Below are 23,393 nucleotides of genomic sequence, written 5' to 3' on the forward strand. Positions count from 1 at the left end.
CTTTCCTAACGTACCTGCCGCAAATATTCGTACGATGCGGTGTAAAAGAAACCCCCATTCTGCCAAACAACACTTTACATCGAACGGGGAGGGTGGTTTGCTGGATGGCCCCCGTTTTTCCTTCCGAAACACTTTCCAACCAGGCAGTGTAACCCGGGAAACGGTATGAAGCACCAGCAGAGAGCTTTTTCCTGCTCCATCGTCATAGCAACGATGCAGTTTTCTTCGGCCATCGTCTTCTCGGCGGGCTCGTTAGCAAGGAGGCAGAAGTGGTTGTAGTTGTGAAAGTGAACCATCGCTCGCTTCCGTCAAATCGGTAAAATCTCTACCGTCCCTTATTACAGCCGCAACGAGCCCGTTCACAAGTGAATGAGTGCGAGAGTGTGTGTTTGAATGGAACTAGGACGAAAAGGCTTTCTCTTTTGACGTTTTGTGTGTCGCATATGCAATTCCCCATTCCAGGCCTTCCGCGTCCATTGCTGCTCCACAAACCATTCATTTTTCCAACTGTCCCATTTCGCGTGTCCCCATGCGCCTGGAAATGCATGGCCCTTTCTGCGGCAGTGCACCACCAGCTGTTTCTGCCTTGAAGGACACTGGCGCTGTTGGTAGGGCCGGCGGGGTGGGCTAGGAAAAGGAAAATCTTTCAATTTTCATCACACCATTCATCGTTGGCGTTTGAGTTTTTGTGTGTGTGTGTGTGTGTGACAGAAAGGGATTCTTTTGACTTTTCCCTTCCATTTTGATCCTTGCCCACACGAACGGGCTCATGCTTTTGCGTCATTTTTACTGCAAGAATTCGCTATACCCAACCATATGGTAAGGCAAAAGAAAGCAAAGCAACAAAAAAGACAAAGAAAAACTACCATGGATCCCCGCTCTTTTCATGCTCCATTTGGTTCGGCCGGCTTCACGTGGAAGGATGTGTCCACGCTTTTTTTCCTTCTTTTTGTTCGCCTAGCTGCCGCTGCTACGGCGAGTGTCCTTACAACGGCCCCAACTGGATTGTCGCTCGTGCCCGGCGATGTGCCAGTGTTCGGGGTTGTGTAGTACATTCGACTGAATAATGTTCCTATTTATGGACGCCCATGTTTGTCCTTTTATGCGAGCCATTATGGTAGCATGTGAGCCGGTGTGACTGTGTGTGTGTTAGTGAGCGTGAGTATGTGATAGGGAACTAGCGTCACATTTTTACAGTAAAAGCAGTCAGTGGCCATTGAAAGAGAAAGGGGGGAAAAATGCCGAGAAACGAGAAACCCAAGCACGTCATTAATATAAATCAGTGCTTATCCGGCTGGCGGAGCGTATCTCTTTCAGTCGCAGCAGCTGGACACGGCCAAACAATATGCCAAATGAGTGCTGGCAGTGCACAATGGATCCCCACCGTGTGCCCAGCTACCTGGTAGTTTGATTCAAAAGAGTAATCCACGCGGGAATGGCAGAAAATCGGACCAAATGAACGTGGTTTAAAGAGGACATTTGGTGATAGATGATGTTTAAACAGCAACCAAATGACTTTATGCATATTAAGTGTTGAAGTGTATACTGCAAACTATAATACATTCAATTGGATTTGTATCATCTTTCACATATTTTTTCAGATTGAAACCAATCATTTCACAAGGAATAAAACTTAAATGTGTTCTTTGAATATGATGTTGTATTGCAAAGTGGTAAGATAGCACACAATTTTAATCATTTGACGCTGTTTTTATTTTATCATAAAATAACCAAAACCGCCAAAGCTAAGGCATGACGAAAAGAAATATTTTCTATCTCATGACATTTCATTTATGCTATTTTAAGTAAAGTTAGATAAAAATTTAAATAATTTGTTAAACAAAATATAATGATTTTATATTCATTTTATTTTCATAATTATTATTCCTAGATATATCAAGACACCTTTTATACCCGAGAGGTAAATACATTCACCAAGTAATGATCATATTCGAATTCATGGCTTTTTTTCTTTAATTTTTTTCTAAATATTTGAGCATATTTTCAACCTAGTTTAAATTCGGATTTTTTAAACTTTATTTTTTCCAGTAGGAGCGCGAAATTAAAATGCATAAATTCTTAATCAGAATAATTCCAGAAGTTAGAAATTCATACTGTTTTTTGTTTTGTGTTCGATTTTTTAAAATATTATTGATTCCTTAAAATTTCATATTCCTAGCTGACCCCGTTTAGTAGCTTTAATGTATTTCTGATTGAGCCAGGAGGAAAGAAATAGAAAGGAAATTGAAGTCCCCATGTTCGCTAACCACAACTGCACTTGGCATGATTATTTCGCCCCAAACCGTATGCGAGTGAGCAATGCTTTAAATTTGATCGATTAAAAAAAAAGCAAGCGCTACCTTCCCTTTTACCAACTCTCCCTCTCCGCTTGCACGGGTAAACAGTTTCGTGATTGCCCCCGGGGAAATGGTAGAATTTATCGTAACAAATTAAATTTTATCTCACCTTTAACTTTGGCGTTACGCTTTCAACTTTTAAATTTTAATTCCACCGACAAGTTTCCCCAGCCAACGCGGGCAAGGAAGCATTGGGGTGGTATGTATGTGCGGTGAAGACTCGGTGCACCGAGCCCCTAGAGGGCTGTTGAGTGCCCCCAGGAAGTGGTTTTGGTTTATATTTTTTCGCGTTTTTTTCGCCCCTCCATTTTCCGTCCCTTCCGTCGATGGGAATGCTAGAAATGTAAGTGTGCTGAGGTACATTGGCCACCTGCATTTTTATACGGAACCACACGATCTCACATAGGGCTCACCTATACACAGTGGCCTTTCCCCCCGTTGGCAATGGAAAATCTGTTGGCTCAACTTTTCACCGTACAGGCCTCTGCTGTTTCTCGGTGGACGCATACCAGCATATCTGCCTTGCTTCCACATTCTTCAGCCCTAAAGAAGGATAACGAAGCACTCCAATGTACACACAAACAAGCACACATACACACTCAAAGAGCGAAAGAAACAGAAGGAAACCGTACCACATTCTCACCCTCCCGGGAAATGTTGTGAAGGGCCGTAATCAGAGGGCAAGTTTTTTGCCGACCTTCTTTTTTTTTGCTCCGATCTTTTAAAACTCTTCATAACTCTCCCTCCCCCGGAGGCTTCATGCGGACTCCGTACCATATCTTGCCTGTGGTTTGTTTGCGGGACGGTGGGAAGCGTGCAAGAGCGCGCGCGCGTGTGTGTGTGTGGAATCATAAACATTCGCTCTTCTTTATCGTGTCGAGATTCCGGCAGCCTGCCAGAAGGCAAAAGCATTCCCACCACCGAACGAGGAAGCGAGCCCGGAACAGAGGTAGCACACATAGCCACACACAACACACACACACACACACACACACACACACACACACAAAAAAGCGGTTCTGGAAAACTTCAACCCAACGACCCTCATTCGGGAAATGGGTCCCGGAAAACCGTTTGCCTTAATTGTTAACTGCCCGCGGGGAATCCTACAGAGCGCGCGTCTCTGTACGAAGGAAAGGCAAAATGGTGAACCCATGTAACCGGTGACGGCCCATTCTCCACTGATGAGCCTACTACCGCCGCGCCTACTACACACACACACCTGTACGACACGTACGAAAATGGAAAATACATTTCCTGAGCACCGGTAGATAAAAAATAAAAAGCTGCCCCACAAATTGTACCAAGCCTGGCAACACTTCTCGTGCTATATTACATCAACATTAAGGGGTGGGTGATGGCACACGAATTTACTTCAAATGATTCGAAATTAAAACACTGTACCGTAGGGAGCGAGAGAACGTGTCTAGGATGGTGGAATGCTGCAATTGACTCCCTCAATCAGAAGCTTACAGTTTTTGTTTCTTTACACTTCTTTCAGACAAAAAAACACTCAGCGCAAAAGCGAAGAGTAAATTACACTGGCAGCATCATACGGAAGTTATGCCATTATGCGTACGTTTGCACAAAGGCAAACGTGGTAGAAAGTGCAAAAACTAGGAGCTTCATTAGAGTTAAAATAAAAATCCTCTACTGTGCGCTAACTACTTTTGAAAACTGTGCAGCTTAACGGGCAAAAACTACCCGTCTACCTGTCGCTTTAGCCAAAACGTAGCTGGAATAAAATAAAATCCCACCCCAGAATGGTTTGGTTAGTTTTTGCCAACTTTTCTACTTTACTGATGAACGTGTGGGTTTTTTTATTTTATTCTACGGAAATATAATTACATCATACATGCTTGGCCAAACACGTTTGCCTGGTTTTAGCATCATCAAATGAATGGTAAAAAACTGAGCTAACGATAGCAAAGTACGATTTTAACTTTCTGGACCGAATCGTTAGGGTAAAGTACTTCTCAAACAATGCAATCAACGTGACGAATCGTGAACAATTGTCGTGGATAGGAAGGTTTTGCATGTAAACTTATCTCACCGGAATACTTCAAGCAGGAGGCAGCTTTGTTTTTTACATTACAGGGTTTCCCACGATTTATTGGTCAGTTCCCATGATTTTTTTTATCGTATCCCATAGATTTTTGGTTCGTTCCCATAATTTATTGGTACTTTCCGATTGGATATCGATACAATTAGACCACAAAATTCTGGGAAACGGCCAAACAATCGTGGGAATGCACCAAAAAAATATGAGAACCCACCAAAAATTTATGAGAACCAACCAATAAATCGTGGGAAACCCTGTAAAGTTTAGTACATATTATTGACATTAATCTGGTAAAAAAAAATAGAATCTGTTTTTACTGATAATGTTGCCTAGTTTGTTACCATTTATTAATGTTGATGTAGAAAGTAATCAATACAACACGGTTACACAATATGTAATATTTAAAATGTGTACTAATTATATGTTTTAATAAAAAGTGATTAACTGAAAGTAAACTATGATGAACATTGTACTATGTCAAGACAACAAATAAAAATTCAAATGAGAATTATGGAGCGTTATTTTCGTGTCTCGTACAATGAAGCGCATTTATAGTAAAATCGAGTTTGAAAATGACTTTCTCCAGTCATTCAGGAAAAAAAACTGCAGATTGGTTTAACTTCTTATCGTCTCTTTTTAAGTAACTCCCCATTCAATATAGTACTTAGGGAGTGATTAGCAGCACAGCAACAGCTAAGCGCACAGGTACGAAACCCTCTCCCAATCGAGATGAAGATAGAGTAAAACGCGGGGCAGAAGATTGCTTTCACTCGACTAATTGCTGTCAAATTATGGTCTTTTAAGATAAGATGAAAATAAGATGCCTGCTGCCGAGGGCGTTCGCCCCAGAACCAAAACAGTGCAAACGGAAAACCAATTGAGCAAACTTTTCTTTCCATTTAGCAAAAGCAACAACATCAACAAAAAACGCTTTACACACAGCTAAATTTAAAAGACATTCGAAGAAAAAACTAATAGGAGGGTTAAAAGTCCCTGCCCTGCCCTGGAAACCCATATCATTCGATCGGACTGCGGAAAACCGGTTTCGTAAGGTTACCGGCAGAGACGGCCACTCGGCAAGGAGAGAAAGGAAGGAAAACCCCGTGTCACTAAGTACAAAATCTAATCGTCCGAGCTTACGACTCGGCCACCAAGGGACCGAGCCCGTGTTACCTGCTTCATCTTTAATTAACAGACGCAATGGAGCATTTAAAAGTAAATCCGGTGAGCTCGATCGAGGGTTCCCTACATTTACTTTCGCTCGGTCAACTGCAAACCTTCTCCCGCGTTGATGATGATGATGACAGTGATAATGAACGATGCCTAAACACGCCTGAACTGAAGGAGGAGGAGGTGCTGGAAATGGAAACGGTTTTCTGCGAGCCAATTCAAACTGAAACATGAAAATAAACCCAAGACCAAGAAAAAAAACCTTCATCTTTCACCCAATAGTTGAAGCGTTCTTTGCGCGGGTGCCTCATTTTCTTATTAGCCACTAGCGAAAGGTAAGATGTTTTCCCTGCAAGACAAAGCAAAACTTCAATATCTTTCGTACCGAATCAACGAAAGTAACGAAGAAAAAATTTCACACAAACACACCGTGTGCAGTGACCCGAATAAAAAGAGCTCCTACTTAATGAAACCTCGCGCAGCCAAGATAAAGCGCAGCAACATATCCTACAACCACAAGGGAAGCAGCGTTTGGGTGCAATTTTTCATTACACCTCCAAAGGGCAGGATGTATTTGACGCGGGTCAAAAGATAAGGACAGGAGCAGGCAGCAGTGGCAGCGGCAACAACAAAAGCAGACAAGAACCTTCGCACACTTACAGACAATCTCGAAATGAATATCTTCATTCAAGGACCACTTGGGTGCATGAAGGCTGCGAGTGGTGTGTGTGTTTTTTTCCTCGCCCGAAGCGTGGCTCTTCTAACTTGTGTAGTTTTTCCTGTGATGTTTTTTGCTGTTGGGTGTATGCTTGCTGTTGTTACCATTACCCATTCCCTGCCATCATGCCCTTTGGCCTTACGCTGGATGATTCTTAAATATTCATAACGCTGAAACGAAGTGACACCGCCAACGGTTAGCGGGCTTTTTCTGAGTAAACAACTTTTACCCATCGGTGCAATAGTAAAGCAGAAAGGCAAAAAAACGCTACCACGAAAGAAAAAAAATACACACACCCACACACACCAGTAAAGGTTTGTTGCAAGAGTTTTTGCCTCGGCCCGGCCTGGTAGGTGTGGCGGCCTGCCGGTGGCGCAAAATCCCTGCAGGATAATAATGGGTCGCCGGTTTCGACAAGTCGCACAAGGCAAAGCGCCCACTCTCGACAATCGGCCGTATAATGAGCGGGTGTCGTTATCAGTCATTTCAGACTACCCTTTCAGCCACCCTTTACGCCCATTACAAAGGTCCGAGGGGTTTTTCCTTTTTTTGCACTCATCCGGAGGACACCATAACGCCCCCTTCCCTATCCTCCCTTGAAGAAAAAAAAGGACCATCAAAAGGTGAAAAGAGCAATTGAACATCCGGTTCGTTGTTTTTCAGCCATCCTTTCCGGCGATTTTTTTTTTTGCTTAAGCATTCTTGTTTGTCATTCTGGTCCTGTATTACAGATTCTTCAGTTGTTTTTTTTTCTCTCTAACTCAAAGTTAGAACATGAACAATCCGTCCCTGGCTTAGCCCCAACCTGAACTCATACCATCATTAACCCCTTTTTTTCGGGGGGTGTAAAGGTAGATGAAAAAAAGGTGACAATTTTTCAAAATGGATTGCTGTTGGGTCTAGGTCGTTTTTTCATGTTTCACTGTCTTCGTTAAGCCTCTCACTGGAGGAGTTGTAGATAATAGTCTTAAGAAAAGGTTCATCCGGGATTGTGTGTTATTTTTTGATTGTTTAGACCAAGGAGAAGAAGCAGTTGTGAATGAATGGCTTTGTCAACTTGGGTCAGACAATGCAAACACTCTGGCGAGAGGTTCTTCCGTTGTTTAAGGGTTTGCTGTACACTGTCAACATTTACTCCTCTTGTTTTGCTCAAACGCATGTATTTGTGGTATCAAGATGTAATTTTGAAGTTGAAAAAAGAATATAACGTAAATATTTAACATTTTTGTTTTATTTTTAAAGGATATTCAGGTCAGAAATGAGTAAAGCTTTTTTTTATTACAATGTAAGATAAAGGATACTACTGTTATAAAACACAAATTTCCAAAAGTATCATTTTATGTTATAAAAATAACTTAAAGTGTCTAAAAAGTGTTCAAAGCAACACCACTGTGCAAGTATTTTTCCTTCGGTTATATCCATTTCCTCTTTTTAAAAACGATCCTTTTTCAAATTTAAATCAAATCACTTGTCAAATGAAACCATTCTGGTTGGATTTTCTTTTTATCGCAGCATCCTTCATCATCTTCCATTTCATTCCTTTCTCTCAATTTCGCCTCAATTACGCCCCAAATGGCAGACGTTCCGATATGGAGAAGTAAATTGTGCGCACATTGATTATTCACTGCGGACGACAGCGCTCGATGACAGGTTTCAGTCTATTCAGCTCCTCTTCAAACAAAAATCACCGAAGAAACCTTTATCCCTCGGCTCAGCTCGAGAAATCATTTTTCCCCATGTCCCTCTCCCTCTGCAGTACAGGAAAAAGGAAAACAATCAAAACATTATGATAAAGCGTTCTCATTCTCAATAAATCAATCTCGCCTTTACCGGCTGTCCCCGTGGTTCGGGCCGTCCAGTTCATTTTCGGCTTCCCGCCGCATCCACATCCATTCCGAATGTCATTTTTCATTCTGACTCAAACAACACAATCATTCTCGGACATTTCTCGACCCGCGGGGTAGGGGGGGAGCTAAGTGGTGGTGCGAGTGGTTGCAGAGGGAGGAGGCGATCTATTTGTCCAGCGCAAAGTTACTGCAAGATGCCCGGACAGGACAGGAACCCGTCGTCCCCATACGCCCGTGCAGCGCTGTCCATTAAAATTATTGCCGAAGGAAATAAATGAATTCCGTTCCGGGCTGCCGGATTGTCCGGCATTCATGTGTGTGTGTTTTTTTTTCTTTTGCTTGGTTTTTAGGATCTTTTCCCAGAAAATCACAGCCTAAACCTTTTTTCTGCCATCCCCCTTTTCAGCACGGAGCAGGAGAAGCAAACCCATTTTGTCCCTTTTTGTCCTCGGCAGCGGCGGGCACACAAGTGGTTGGATGGGCAAGCCTGGGAGCGGCTCAGTAAAGGAGTACATAAATTTGTTAAGACTTTGGGACGTTTTGGGATTTTCTCCGCTTTTGGTTCGGCGCTTTGCAAATTGATGATGCAAACGCTGCTCGGGTAAAGGTAAATTGAAAATTAAGGGAGGTGGGCATGATCGAGCTAGATGGACCAGCCAGCGTGCACCAGCAAATTGCTGTCGATTCTGGAAACAATTTCCAATTGTGAAGGTGAAAAATGTTTCAAAAAATCTTAAATTGCGTTTCCGAAATTGAAGACGTTGTTGTGTTCAAATTCCCATGCTACCATTGTGTGATGAAACAAATCGTTTTTATTTACTTAAAAGCAGACATTTAGCATTATTTGTTTGACATATTTTAATCTTATTGGATTGTATTATTCAGGTTAAGTAAACAGAAGTTACTTGAAAATTTCTGTAAAGTAATATTGTTTTTCTTCAGATTTTGGTTGAGGGTCCATTCACCTATATGGATATACAAAGACACATACAAATGGCGTTAACTTGGCTTTAAAATGTTTCTTGATTGATTTGAACGAACCATTTCTGTAGCTTCACACTTAATATAATTTATTAATCCCTATCAAACCTTATAATTCCTACTGTAAAAAACCGTATCTTCCCTGATTACATTGGTTCTACAAAAAAAGAGTATCACCTTGTATAATTTAACTCAGGTTAGCATTCCTATCTCATTTTGCAACACTTGTCACTACCTTCAAAATGGCAACGGCGATGACAGTTTTGCTACGGTGCCATCATCTTCAATTCAACCGCCAACGGGAACGAGCGCAAGCGAAATCTCATTTATTTCGCACACTATTTGATTACCAGCCATCGACAACAACTGTCACCGCACACCGTTCTCTCAATCATACGGCGGGCTTCCGGGTCGGTACACTTTGGTCGTGCGTTTTTTTTTTTGTTCACATCAACGTGCCTTCACTGCTTCCCCATCCGTCCACTGCACGCGCAATCGAAGGTGAAATGGATAATCCAATCGACAGGTGACTAGATCCAGTGACGTGGTGAAATAAAACACGAATGATCGGCAAAGCAGATACAATTTCATGCTGCCCCCGTCTCTGTGTGTAAGCATAAATTGCATTTTTCCTTTGCCACACAGCACGGACGAACGGTCGCAACTGGGATGACCTAATTTTATTTCACCATCGAGGTACGCATCCTACTTCCTACTACTACACACAAGACACAGTGGATCCGATAACGGCGAAGAAAATGAACTCGTAAATTGCGATGCGGGAAACAGTGCGCCCGAGAGGCGTCAAAACTCGCGCGAAATAACGATGCCCCAATGACTTCCCGAACGACCAAGGAGGAGGCAAGAGAGAGAGAAAGAGAGAGAGAAAAAACCCGTCATAAATAATCAATTGTTTATCCTTCGGGGTGTAACAAATTACCCAGATCATGTTCCATTACGCTCACATTCGTGCGTATCGTTGGCGTTGGCTTCTGGGAAGCTGGTGGGAAAGCGAAACCAGAGGAAAAATGACTGTTTGAAATAAAAAAAAAAAAAAAAAACACGAGAAGCCTCAGGGACTCGACGACCCAATGGATGAGGGGTCCACCCTTAGCGGCCGTTTTTATAGACGCAGCAGCCACTTACAGTGCAGGGGACCGCGATGGTTGATAACGGGCAAAAACAGAAATGATTATTTATCAGCCAATAACCGTATTTTGATGCCGATGCGTGTCAATATTGATAGAGAGGTGGGCTCCAAGTCAATTTGTGCCAATTTATTGATGTGCATTTGTGTGTGTGTGAGAAGGAGTTTTTTATATTATTATTTATCATTAAATTTTCGTCGTTTTACAAGAAAAAACCGAGTCACGTTTTGCTTCCACGCGTTATTTACAGAAACATCTGGTACTTGACAATTTTCCTAACCGAAATTAATTTGCTCCCACCGTTTGCCACATTAATTTCCACCACTGTGGGAAAATTTAATTTGCTCCCACAGGCAGGCCAAAAAACCCAAGAAAACGCATAAGACGATTATCAGCTCACATCTAAAAAGGGAAAACAGCCGTACGCCATAAGCGGCACCAAAAAAAGAAAGAAAGAAAAAAAACCCGTCTTCCGTGGCTGAAAATAAACCATATCACCCCCGGGGGGCATCAATCACCTTTCGCTTGAAGCGGCTCCGTTTGCGCGGTTTTTTTTCTTCTTTTCGCCACATAAAATGTGGTCGTGGAAAGAGCGCAGCAAAAAAGCAAGCAAACAGCAACCGCCTTTTTCCGGTGGGTCGTTTTCGCTCATCTTTCATGCTGGACTTTTGCCACCAGCAGCCCAAAATACAACGCGAAGTTCTGTAGCCGACTCTTTTCTCCGTCGTCGCTCGGGGAATCGTTTTTGTACCCATCCGGGCGGCGGCGGCCACCAAACAGGCATCAGGGTAATGTCTGCCTTTTTGCTGTTGTTGTTGCTGTTGTTGCAAACCTCGTTGACTAAAAGCCTATTTTTCTTCGTCAATAATAAATGGCCAACCTTAGTTGTCCCGGGTGTCGCTTTCACTCACCGTGCGGCCAAATTTGTGAAGTCTGTACTGCGATACCACGACGACACACAAACACAGAAAGCACCACAGTCATGAGCAAGCATTTTGATAAAACCACAGCCAAGCCAGCGTGGTACGCGGTCGGTTATGCTCTTTAAGCGTATGGACAATTTTGCAAAGCACATACTCTCACACACACAGTCACATCCGAGCACGCCGACACCGCGTGATGGATGGAAGCGCCTGGTACTTCACCGTACTGGCGAGCTGGCTGCGTCCGTTTTCCAAAACGGCTGACACCACCAACGCAGTAACGCTCATCGACGATAAACGATCAGCGATGGTCACGGTGCAAATGGGTCACACTTTAGCGGCCCACATCGTGGCGAGGGCGATGGAGAGGGGTGGAGAGAGGCTCGTATAGAAAGTTCTCCAGCAGCAGCGCAGCGTAGCATGGCAACTTCATTGTCCCTGGTCAATAGCTCACGAACAATACGCACTCATACACACACACACTCACTTAAACACACACTCACACACGTGTGCTTGTCACCGACCCAAAAACGGGCCCACCCATCTCTCCTACATTCCCACTTCCTGCCCTTACAAAAGGTTGCTTTATTCTTCGGGTGCCACTTGTTCAGCCTATTATGCGAGCGACTTTTGTGGCATTCAATTTGAAGTTCCATTGTCAGATGGGCCTTTCGCTCGGTTCTGGGGAGTTCGGGGTTTGAAATTTGTTCATAGAAGCGTTACGTGAAAAGCTTTTTGAATTTGTTTGAATCACAAAAACGAAAAGCGAAAAAGGAAACGGGCTCCCGCACCATAAAGAACAAACACGAGCGAGAGTGCACACACATACACACGCTAAGCTTCACTGAGTTTAATGGTGAGCATTTTCCCGATCCATTAAAAAAATGTGATAAGCAAAAGGGAGCGTGGTTTTGTTTGATTTTCGTTTTTGATGTTGTGAAATAAAACAAAAAGTGCGAAATCTCACATATGCCGGTGATGGTGAATAGTGTGCCAGCAGCGAATTTCCCCGAAAAGCCCGAATTCAAAGTCGTTAATTGAGAGTGGCTTAGCTGGTGAGCTGTGAAACGGGCGCAACGGACAGGTACGGTTTAGGCCGGTTGCAAACGCAACCATGTCAGTGACATTCCATGCGTCAATAGACACGGTCAGTGCCTGTACGTGCACACAGCATCGCACAGCATGGCTGGCAAATTAGAGCTACCGATGCACTTCGATGCTTTCTGCCGCCGTTTTTGGTGCGGCGCAACGATGCACCACTGATGCTGCATGTAACTAATGCACGCAATGCCGTAACGAACACGGTGTCCGCCGTCTGATGCAGGTGCGCATGCATGAAATTGATAGGATTAAACGCGGCGAAATACGGTGCCGGTAAACATACACGTACTTTTTTTTGGGGGGACCAATACAATGTATAGAGCTTTATCTCTGGCGAGGCGTTTAATTTGCAGATGTTTGTTTGGTCGTAAAACATGGAATTTGCACTTTCGAATGATCGTTTTTGGGAGCGTATGTAGCAGGTCTGTACTGCCTTGTCATCAGTTTTTATAGCTGAATTCAATGAATTTCCTTCTAACTACATTCTCTTCTATTATACATTATCAAGTGGCTTTTACTGTAGTATCACATAATGCTTGTAGCACAAAACTGGTTGTTATTTGAGCACAAGTGAACCTTTTTGTAACCACAATCTAGCTTTTAAGTAACCCGTTATGATAGCTTAATATAAGGGCAATAACATGTTGGTCCTTTGAACAGAATTTTGCAGAAATATTACACACATTCTTGCCATTGAAATGTGAATAAAATACGAGATAAACAATATTTTTTATCTTTATGCAGCATATGTATGGCATTTTTTATTTCAAATACGATTCTTATCGTACCAGTAGTTAATCTCAGGTAGAACATTCTATTAGATTGTTTTGGATATTCCGCCGAAAGGAAAAAAGCACAAACTTGGATAGCCTTTGGACATTGTTCTTTCAGTCAACTACTTATTTATAAAAACAAAATTTCAATAAAAAGCACCAGAATCAAACAAAAACTTCCCCTTTCACCATGATGGTCATAAGAATTCTTGTATCCCGTTTTCTTTTCTTGATTTTTTTTTCTTAAATTTTTTATCTCAAACATTATTCCCCTTATTAGTAGTTTCTCAATCGTAAATTACGAGAGGTGAATGCTTAAAAGCCTCGTAAAAACAACAAACCAATACTTAATCATTTTATCTTGGTTGAAGACAAAATAGTGATTTAAAATGGAAATAGTCAAAAGTATAGCCAAAACGTTTTACTTCATATAAAGTCACAAGTAACTGTAAAACTACATATCTCGTTCCATCTGCTCTATCTATAAGTTCACCATTTGCCAAGATTAGAAACAGTAATTTAACCAGGGGTTAGACAGGGTTTACTGGTTAAGTGCTAAATGGAACACGTGTAAGGTCTTTGACCATATAACTTATTCATTTGAACGATTAGCAAGTACGCTATATAAGATTCACATATTAGGTTTCTGCTCTGAAAGTGCCACATCAATTGAATATATTTGAATGTTTTAACATGTAGAAATAAGTTTAAAAAGCTTGATTGTTTTACTTTTTTAAAGTCGTTCAACACGGAGGAAAATTGTGAAATATTTTGGATCTTTTTTCAGTTTATCCGATTGCTTAAGCTTCAATTGCATCGGTATGATTAACACTAACGTTACATTTGTGCTAAATTATATTTTTTTAAAGTTTAATAGTACATGATACGGGTACATGAACATATTTGTTACCATTTAGGTAGCAGTTCTATGTGATTTCACTTTAATAATATTTTTTCCTTTTCGTTGAATTTAACGAAACATAAAAGTATTGCTTAAACCTAAGATTCTATTTGCGTCATAGTTGTTCAGCATCATTTTACTCCAAATCATTCAAAGTCAGTTTCATTTAATCATATAGCAAAACCTTGGAGAATGGAAACTATTTCCGCTTACCTTGAAAATTCCAAACTCAAGCTGCTTGCGCTGTTTGCACCGCTGCCAAAAAACTGTCGCACTTCCTCCGTCCACACACCATGCACACACGCACATACACACGCTCACAGCACACGCACACTCAAACCGTACACTCATGCCGCACTAGCCGAGAGCATCACCGCATGACGTCACACCCCTTCTCGTGTGTATGTCCTACTTTGTCAAAACACGCTGGCTCACAGTGTCTTTTTGAATTCCGCCGCAGCCGCTATGCGGAGGACATCGTTTTTCTCTTTTTTTTTTGCAGTGATTTCAGAAACGGCTCCCACACTGTGCGTTCGCTATTTTCAGTCCGATGCTGGCCTCATGGCCCCCCATACTTCTCAGAGACACTGGAATGTGGCGAATAGTTGCGGGTGGGTCACACTTTCCTCCCATCACAGCTGCTGCTGCTGCTGCAGCCATTTGAGTTGAATTAATTTTATTAGTCAGTTCCTTCCGGGGCGTTAGCGTGGCAGTGGCAGGGTGCGTGTTGCTTCTCGCTTTTCGCATTTTCAAACTTAAAATTCAACCGATAGGGCGATCACGATCAGCGACGCACGAGCATCATCACTCCAAGTGACCGTAAACCCGAAAATAGATTCCAACTCGATTTTTTTTAACCGACCGAAAAGTACTTCTCGCGACGTTTCTGCCTATCCGACCTTCGGCTGGACCGGTCCATTTCCAGCGTCGAAGCGTCGTTTGTCCTGTCCTCTGCTCCCTCTCTCCTTTGTACTTAAGAAGAGCGCTATTATTAATCTGATTTTCATGAACAACTTTTTTTCCCTTCGCTTGTTTGTTGCTTCACCGCTCACGCAAATGCAAACTCCCGGTGTCCGGAGTGAAACACGGGCACGGGTCAGGTGAGCGAAGGCCACGCGAGTGTATTGCTTTGCCTTGGAAATTCCCACGACGGCGACGACGGCGATGGCAAACGATTGGCAGGAGGTCGCGCGACCGGAAGGAAACCGTCCCACCACCATACGTCTCCATCTGTTTCCTTCGCTTGCATGTGTATGGAGGGCGGGTGTTTGGGGTATTTGGGGCAGCGGTAAATCTTATTAGAGAATTTAAAAATAGCCCTCATTTTCGACGCTATCGCTAAAATCGCCACTGAATGGACGATGAGTTTTTGGCTAAATTTAGCGCTCATGTTTCATGTTTTACCGCTCTTCGAAAATAGAATGCAAGTGCGACTTCTTGATTGTATTTTTCGTAATGTTTTACATCTTTCGCTTCCATGCTGCTCGCAAGCGGGCGCAGAGTGTCATACAACTCTTAACACATGATTAATCAGTTGCGTTTCGTTTGCTTTACTTTACCTAGCGACGGCCCGCCTGCTTCTAGTCGGGTCTTAGAGGTAAATGATTGCTTCTTACTGATTGTTAAACCGTAGCTCTCCTTCTCCCTTCCCGCGTAGAAGGACCTTTTGTTCCAGCGTTCCACGAATGCTCTTCGATGCGAGTACACACTATTTGCCTATTTTGTAGCCACTGCTACCAATTTGTCTATCTGCTTTCACACAAGTGCGCGGCACCGTAAAAGTAACGTCCACCTCTCCAGCAACACCGAGCACGAACTAACGGGCGACACCAAACTACTTCCTGCAAAGCAGTACAGCCGAACGAAAGGCAACGAAAAACAGAAAACCCCGTTCTACTAATTCTCACGGCAAACGCGAGACTACGATAACGACACGGGGGCTTAACCGCACTGGACGAAATGTACACGCACCGAACTCCCGCTCGTGACTGGTTACTGGAAAAATTTCACATCACGACCACACCTCCCGAAACGGGCTGCTGCGATGGCTCGGCTCGGTGATCTGTTCAGCGCAAGCAGAGGACGAGAGAGAGAGCGAGAGACTGAGAGCGTGAGAGTGTGTGGGGGGAGGAAGCCTCGTAGTAAAAAGGGATGTCTATACCCCGGGCCGTTCTGTGAGCAGTGCTGTTCCCTGGCAGCCTGGATTCACCCTCGAAAAACCCGAACGCGAAGCGCGCTGGCGAGCTCCAGGAACGTTGCCAGCGTCCCTGGGAAAAGGATGTTAGATAGAACACACACAGACACACGCACACACTAGCCCTTCGCTTCACCGTGCACTGGACGGTGGCGTGTAAAAGCGACGTGTATACCGCACCCGTCGGTAAGCGAGCTGGGACTAAGCCCAGAAATTTAGAGCAAATCATCGCACCGCAAAACCGAGAGACTTCACGGCACTACCGAGTGCCGCTGGACGCAAAAGCGGTGTTTATGTGTGTGTGTCCAAGTTTGTTTGTGTGCGTGTCCGACCGTACCCGAGCGCACGGTATCCCAATCGGCTGGGGAGCGGCCGTATTTTTTCCGTCCGTAAAACCGAACCTGCAAGGACCAGCCTCTGGCAGACCGGACCGACGAAACAGGTGTGTTCATGTTGGGTACAGCGAACCCGAAGACAAAATGAACACCATCGGGTTCGTGGTCTGTGTGGCCGTGTGTGTGCGCGCACTCATGAACACGCGCGAACCCGAACGGATGCCGAAGATACTGCTACGTGAAAAATCGTGGGGCAAACGCGCACACACACACACGATCGGTACGAAGTTTTCGCAAAAGTAATGCGGCCTACGTCAGCTGTAGGTTTGAAAAGGACAGAAGATTCGAGAGGAAAACTAAGTACTGGGGAAAAACAGGACGGAGTGTTTGTGGGTGTGTGTGTGTGATGGTGTACCCGTGCCGTGGTAACGATTGAACGATTCGCCGTGATTTTCCGAGCTTAGTCACGAACGCGTGTGAGTATGGGAAGATTAGTACAGGAAAGAAAGAGCGAGGGACAGTCAAATAGTCAACGACGTTTCCCACACACTCACACACTGAAAATGTTGACGGGCTGCATTCGTTTTGTGCTCAACTCCTACACCAGCGCGCTCCAGCATCATTTTACAGCTGTCGTCCCTATTAAAGACTCCCTGTCGATGGGTTGCGATGTGTCTGCGTGTGTGTATGCGTGCCTGAATTGTAGAGGAAGTGCTGGAGCGTCCTTCTCATACACAGCAGTGTAATGCCTCGGTGTAAAGGAATGTGTGTCGGGTTGCTGTAACTTTGTTGCCATGGACGCAGGACGCTTGTTCGGGACGTTCCGGCGAGCACCGTAATCCGTCGCGGACGCGAACGACCTCTCTCGTCTCGGTGCGAATGTTGATGACGATGATGACGGTGATAATGATGCTCACCGTTTGCAGTGGTATGTGTGCGTATTGGTGTATGGATTTGTCTCACTTCGTTGGGTTTCTCACAATACGCCCAGGATGTGGTCCCGTAAAAGGTCGGGAAAACTCATCCCAAGCAACGCGTCGTAAGCGTGCGGGAGCCTCACTCGGTTTGAGTCGCCCGGTGAAGCAACACCATCGCAACCGGACTAGCTGTGGAGGGGTTTTGAGGGTTGATTTTACGTAGCAAAGGCAGAGAAACGCAGCATTTTTATAATTATTTAAGCTGTGGAAATTTCATAACATTTAATGAATCTTACAGACATTCGTCTATATGTTTTATCTATATGTTTTAGATTTGCTACGTTTTGCGATTGTGATAAAAATCTATTCTGTTTACTTATTTAGCTTTTTTTAAATACAACATCAGCTGGTGTCAATAAAAACATTGTTTAATGTTTTTAATTAAATAATTGGAACCAACTTTCAAATTAAACAATTCTTCAATCACTTACTTTAATAGATTTTAAATGCATTGATACAGACATTGTGCAATAGTAAACATGCTAACTAACGTTTGATCTACCTGTCTATGAAAAACTAATTCAGTAGGTCAGTGCCAGTACCAGTATTGACCATTGAAGGTCAGTTATGATATGATATGCTATAGTCTCCCTTGTTGATGATCACAGATCTAATCAGAAGAACAGATCTAATGAGAAACAGTATGAGATGAATTCATAACCTTTTACCTTTATATATGAAAACATAAACAAAATACGTGTCAGTGCTGGTTTCAATATGCATTTTACTACCGTTTTATGAAATAAGATGATTTATTCCCTTTTATTTGATGTGGTTGAAGAGAAAAAATTGCATTTATGAAAGTTAATGTTACGATTTGACATTTCCTAGACTCTTCTTAACATTATTTGGTACGACAACCGTGACCTAATACTAATTTGTTTCAACACACCGTGAACATCTGGCTAGTTTAAACTCGGTCTAAGAAAAGTTTAGAACCACGAAAGACATGATGTGCGGCTATGCGAAAGGCTTGGAAAAACTGAAGTCCTGTATTTGTAATCTCTTAGAGCGTTACTTCATTTATGTTAAGACGCTATACTTCTCAACTGACGTTTTGTGTTATCTTCGTTGCTAGCATTATCTTGAAGCTATTGAAATACAAACAATACAGCAGTATTGTTTTTGAATCCAAATAATGCTTTAGTCGGTTAAAGTAAAAAATAAACAGTTTTACAATCTATGTACAACATTCCAAAATTGATTTGAAAAAAGGCCGGACCCTCACTAGTAATCTAAAACAATCTCTGAGGAACTATTCACAGTAACTGTTGAAAGCGCTCTCTACCATTGCTCAGTAGAGTATTCATAGCGCCATACACTAAGAAGGACCTTGACCGACTACAGTTGCGCCAAACAAATAATAATAATAGTCCTGTCGTCAATTGAAACTAAACCGACAGACTTAAGTACACAGTCTACAAAATAGAAGGTACAAAAATAAAAGTAACAATGTTAGGAAAATTGATGAGTAAATTTTTTTTTAATGTATTTCTAATCGTGCGTTTAGAAATAATGTAACAAACTTTTGACGTCTTCATGGCCTAGTGCCATTCTATAGTTTTCACAAATTCACACACTCACACAAGATGTAAAAACATTCGCTGTGAAACTGATTTTTATGTATGAGATAATCACCACCTGGAACTAATTTTGGTGACGTTTCTAAACGTATGGTAATATTAATATTAAATAATACGAAAGTAAACATTTTTTTAATCGTTGTGCACAAACGTTTGCTAATGAATGCGTTTACCGGTATATTTTATGTTATTAAGAAAAAGTGGACTAAAACAAATCTAATGAGATTGATATAAACTGACATACATGTATGGTTTTTATGTAACAAAAAGAGGATTAAAGTACTGTTTAATTCCTCGATTATAATGAATACAAAAGTAGAATAATGAGCAACGATGAGGCATTATTTTGTCCTGTTTTTAGTGAAATCTGTTATCAATATCAGAATTAAAATATTTCTTTATTCCACGATCGTAGTGAATACAAGTAGAGAAAACAAAAACACTGGTAACTAAGCTCAAAGTGATTTTATTGATATGAAATATCAATCTCTTATGTATGAGTAAAACCTTATTCTATTTTTTTCTTCATAAACCTTATGTTAAACTATTATGGAGCTGCAAAATGTCAGCATCATTTTTAAGCCATTATTCAATGCTTTATAAAATTATATTCTACCATCAGGCAAGGTTAACATTATTCGAAAAAATGTTTAAAGAAGCAAAACTTTCACTTCTTTTACATTTTTGTTCTGCATGTGCTGGTGCTGATTTTGTACCCATTTTTGAACCCAGCACGAACCAACTTGCCAGGCCTTGCCTCGCATGCTGATGAGATGAGACGGTGAAGTTTTCTCGTACACGTACGAGCCGTTCCATTCGGGAACTGATTTTTGATTAACCGTACCATTTCGCCTCAGATACATTGTAGGATAGGGAGACTGTTCCTTTTCCAGTTAATCCCAAGCCAAGCGATCGATCGATCCAATCACAAGCCAGTGAGGGTGATAGACGCCGTACAGTACCTCCGATGCGCTCGTTTCATTGCTCCCGGTGAAACGATAATTACTGGCAGTAAAAACTGCAACCTTTATACCGTCTATCGGTAAAAGTTTATTAATTTCGCGACGACGCAGCAAGCGACTGTTTACGACTTGGAGTGCAATAAGCCCATCGGTGTGATAAAAACCAAACTAGGCAAATGGCTCATCAACTAGCGAACGGTGGAAGCAAACGGCACAGCAAACGGGGTGGCAATGATTGGCTCCCTCGGGAAAGTGACAGTTAGCGCTAGTCGTCTAGGTTTACTGTCCTGCCGTCTTGGTTGAGGTTAGTGGGGATTTTGGTGTAACGGAACGTACCACTCTTTCATGGCATAGCAGTGAAGGGAAATGATTGATTGGATGATTTATTGGGGATTACAGCGTGTGCGATAATTGGTGTGGAAGTGAATATTTCGAGGCAAGTGAACGTTAAACAACAGCAACATTCCAAATAAGAAAATAAGGCGATTCATTTTGTATTTTATTCATTTTTGTTCAAATAATATTCAAGCTAGGTCAAAGTAATTTCAAGCAACAAATATCACAGTGACATCAAAACGTCTCGCTTGAGAAGCACTGTCCCAATAAGAAACTGACTTCCTTCCACGGTGCATCATACCATCCGTCCAAGCATTTGCAAACCATTTGCAGAAAATCGTAATATTTTTCTCCCCATAATCCAACGCGGGAGAAAAACTACCCGACAGTTGCAAAACAGACGCATCCCGCCAGCATCGATACGAGCGACCGTTTTATGAAGTCGATATTGTGGCCAATTTGTCTCGTCCAGTGGAATGGTCCGTTATTTGCTTCTCGTAAAAATATGACAACCTCCCAGGAGAGAACCAAACACACCGGTCTCGGCAGTGACAGCATCACCACAGTCAGCCCGTGATCTACCGGACGTAAACTGTTGCCACTGTACAGCGAGCGATATTGGATGGGAGGATTTCATGGGGTAACTATTATCATCGTTTCCCCCCGGCCACTGAAACGCATCCGAAGCATTCCACGAGGGTCCACGGTTCGGGCACGGTCAGCTTTAACCAATAAACCGATGCCCTCGGATGCATTTCTATCGTTCGTTCGTCTGTTTCGTTTGCCCGCTGACGGCAGCTGACAGCAGTGGATCTCGCTTTATGAGCTCGTAAAAGCAGGCGAGAACCACTTGCTGCCCACTTGCTGTCCATCTTTTGCCAGATCGTTTGGAAGGGAGCAAAAAACAAGGAAAAAAAAATACGACCGCAGCAAAAAACATGTCAACTAATCAAAAATCAAGCCAAATGCCAAAGATTGTTGGGAACGCTTACGCTTGCGAAACAATTTTCTTCGAATTCTATTGGGGTTGCTTCCAGGCGTGGAAGGTTGTTCGGAAATTCATTAGTATGGACTGTACGAGAGCGAAGGCGCTGGTGGAAACGATATGCCCAGACTTGTCGATGTGTTGCTGATGATCTCGACGAAAAAGACAATTGCTTTGCTCGGTCAGGTGGAAGTATTTGTGTCTGTCAGTGTACATGAAGATGTGTTTTGTAGTGAAAAGAGGCTCTCTTTGGTGCTGTTGAATCTATTCAAGTATGGGACCCGGTGGAAGCAGACGGCTTTTTAGATTTCATGGATATTTGGAAGATTATCTTTTTATCTGATTTATGGTCTGATTTCCCAGATTTTTTTTATTAATAGTCTAGTTTTTTTTATTGTGAGTGATTATGAGAAGCAAAAGAACATACTCTTTTGTGTATTTATATTGGTTATAAATGAAATCACAACTCTAGAATATCTGTACATCAGCTAGCCACTATTCATTATTAATGTAATAAAGCGACCAATTAACATTATGATTTGAGAAGATTTGGCAGAGTTCACCCGTCGTCACTCCTCATGAATGAATGAACAAATTTCTATTTAGACATTAATAAAAAAAAACTTTGTCTGAGTGCTGCATTTAATTTGAATTAAATATGAAAACACACTTAGGAAAACATCAAGAAGTGGACAATTTCATAACCCTTGAGCAACATGCTTCCCTTGGGACAGCACGTATTTTGTTCCCAATTTTAGAAAACCTTGAACTCGACGAGAAACAGCACCCAAATAGAAAACTGATTTTTATTATTGTTAATAATTCTTAATAGTAGTTTTTACTAAGGTAATAAAGGAAGGGTAATTACCAAAGTAGTTACCAATTATGGCTTTATTATGTCATAAAGATACCAATTCTACTCCTGTGAAAATAATAATTGGGTAAAAATATAAAAATTCTGAATGTTGTCTTGCATTCTAAAATGAAACAACACAAGAGAGATTTTTATTTTGACTCAATGGGTATCGAAATCATAGATAATTTCAAGTAAAAATAACACCTAAAGATACCAATTATGGTTATAGTGTTCCTAGCAATCCGTTATAGCTGTACGAATTGATGCTGTGGGCCAAAACTCGAGCTGTGGCCCAAATCTTCGTTTTCTATCACTGATTGTTATCGCACAGTTAATGGAACTAATCCTTTTATAATTTGTCTTTCTTATTTTACTGATACCACCGTGTTAGCACATTTGATATCTTCTGACAATCCTTCACATCACATGAAAGCTACACCGAAGACGCAGAGGAACGCAAGTCAGGGTGGTCCGATTGAATTGGTTTAGATAGAGTATCGTAGCCATTGTTCTACTATCTTCAAGATACTTCTGGCCAAGACTTGCTCTAACTATCGACCAGGGAAGAACAAAAGCACACTTGGCAATAGCACAATACGAGCAGCGTTCAGATTACGCTTATTTCGTTTGAAAGCCATTCAAAACTCCGTTATTTTAATGAAACTGGTTCGGTTTTATTATGCTTTACCAGTAATTGCATATTAAACGATAATACTAGTGTTTCTCTGTTGTGAACCAAAGTTAAGATATCTTCGCTTTTCCAGGCTAAGCCAAGTATCTATTTGTGGTGTACATTTAATTATATTTATTTTCTTAGTTATTAAACACAATTTATGGGTCTGCTACTATATGCTGTATGACCGTTGCCTCTTACTGGATTTTCCAGATTGGGAAAATTCCTATTCGATTTGTCTAACAGAGGTAATATAGAGTCCAATTCCCATTACATTAAGTTCATTTCACGGAAGAAGGAGTCAAAAAAGTGTCCCACAGCAATGTATACTTCTGGAAAACCCTGTAATGCTATATATTGTAACTTTTCTACCCTATTTTAAAGTACGTAAGATTCTTATAAACTAGTTTTGCTCTACAGTGTCAAATAAGAACTTTGATTTGTCCACACATTTTTTTACGTAATCGTGGCCACACACCTAACAATGTTCTCAATTTTCTATCTTTTTCAG

General features: G+C 42.0%; 1 long non-coding RNA gene across 1 annotated transcript in view; it reads right to left on the reverse strand.

The window, feature by feature from the left end:
• Positions 1–17,455, reverse strand: part of LOC125907460 (uncharacterized) — a 30,942-nt gene extending 13,487 nt beyond the window's left edge. The window contains exon 1 of the long non-coding RNA XR_007452676.1: positions 14,195–17,455. This is a non-coding gene — a long non-coding RNA (uncharacterized LOC125907460). The remainder of the gene's footprint in view (positions 1–14,194) is intronic.
• Between the last annotated feature and the right edge of the window lie 5,938 nt (positions 17,456–23,393).

The sequence above is a fragment of the Anopheles coluzzii genome, chromosome 3, assembly GCF_943734685.1.
Source record: "Anopheles coluzzii chromosome 3, AcolN3, whole genome shotgun sequence".
Classification (NCBI taxonomy): domain Eukaryota; kingdom Metazoa; phylum Arthropoda; class Insecta; order Diptera; family Culicidae; genus Anopheles; species Anopheles coluzzii.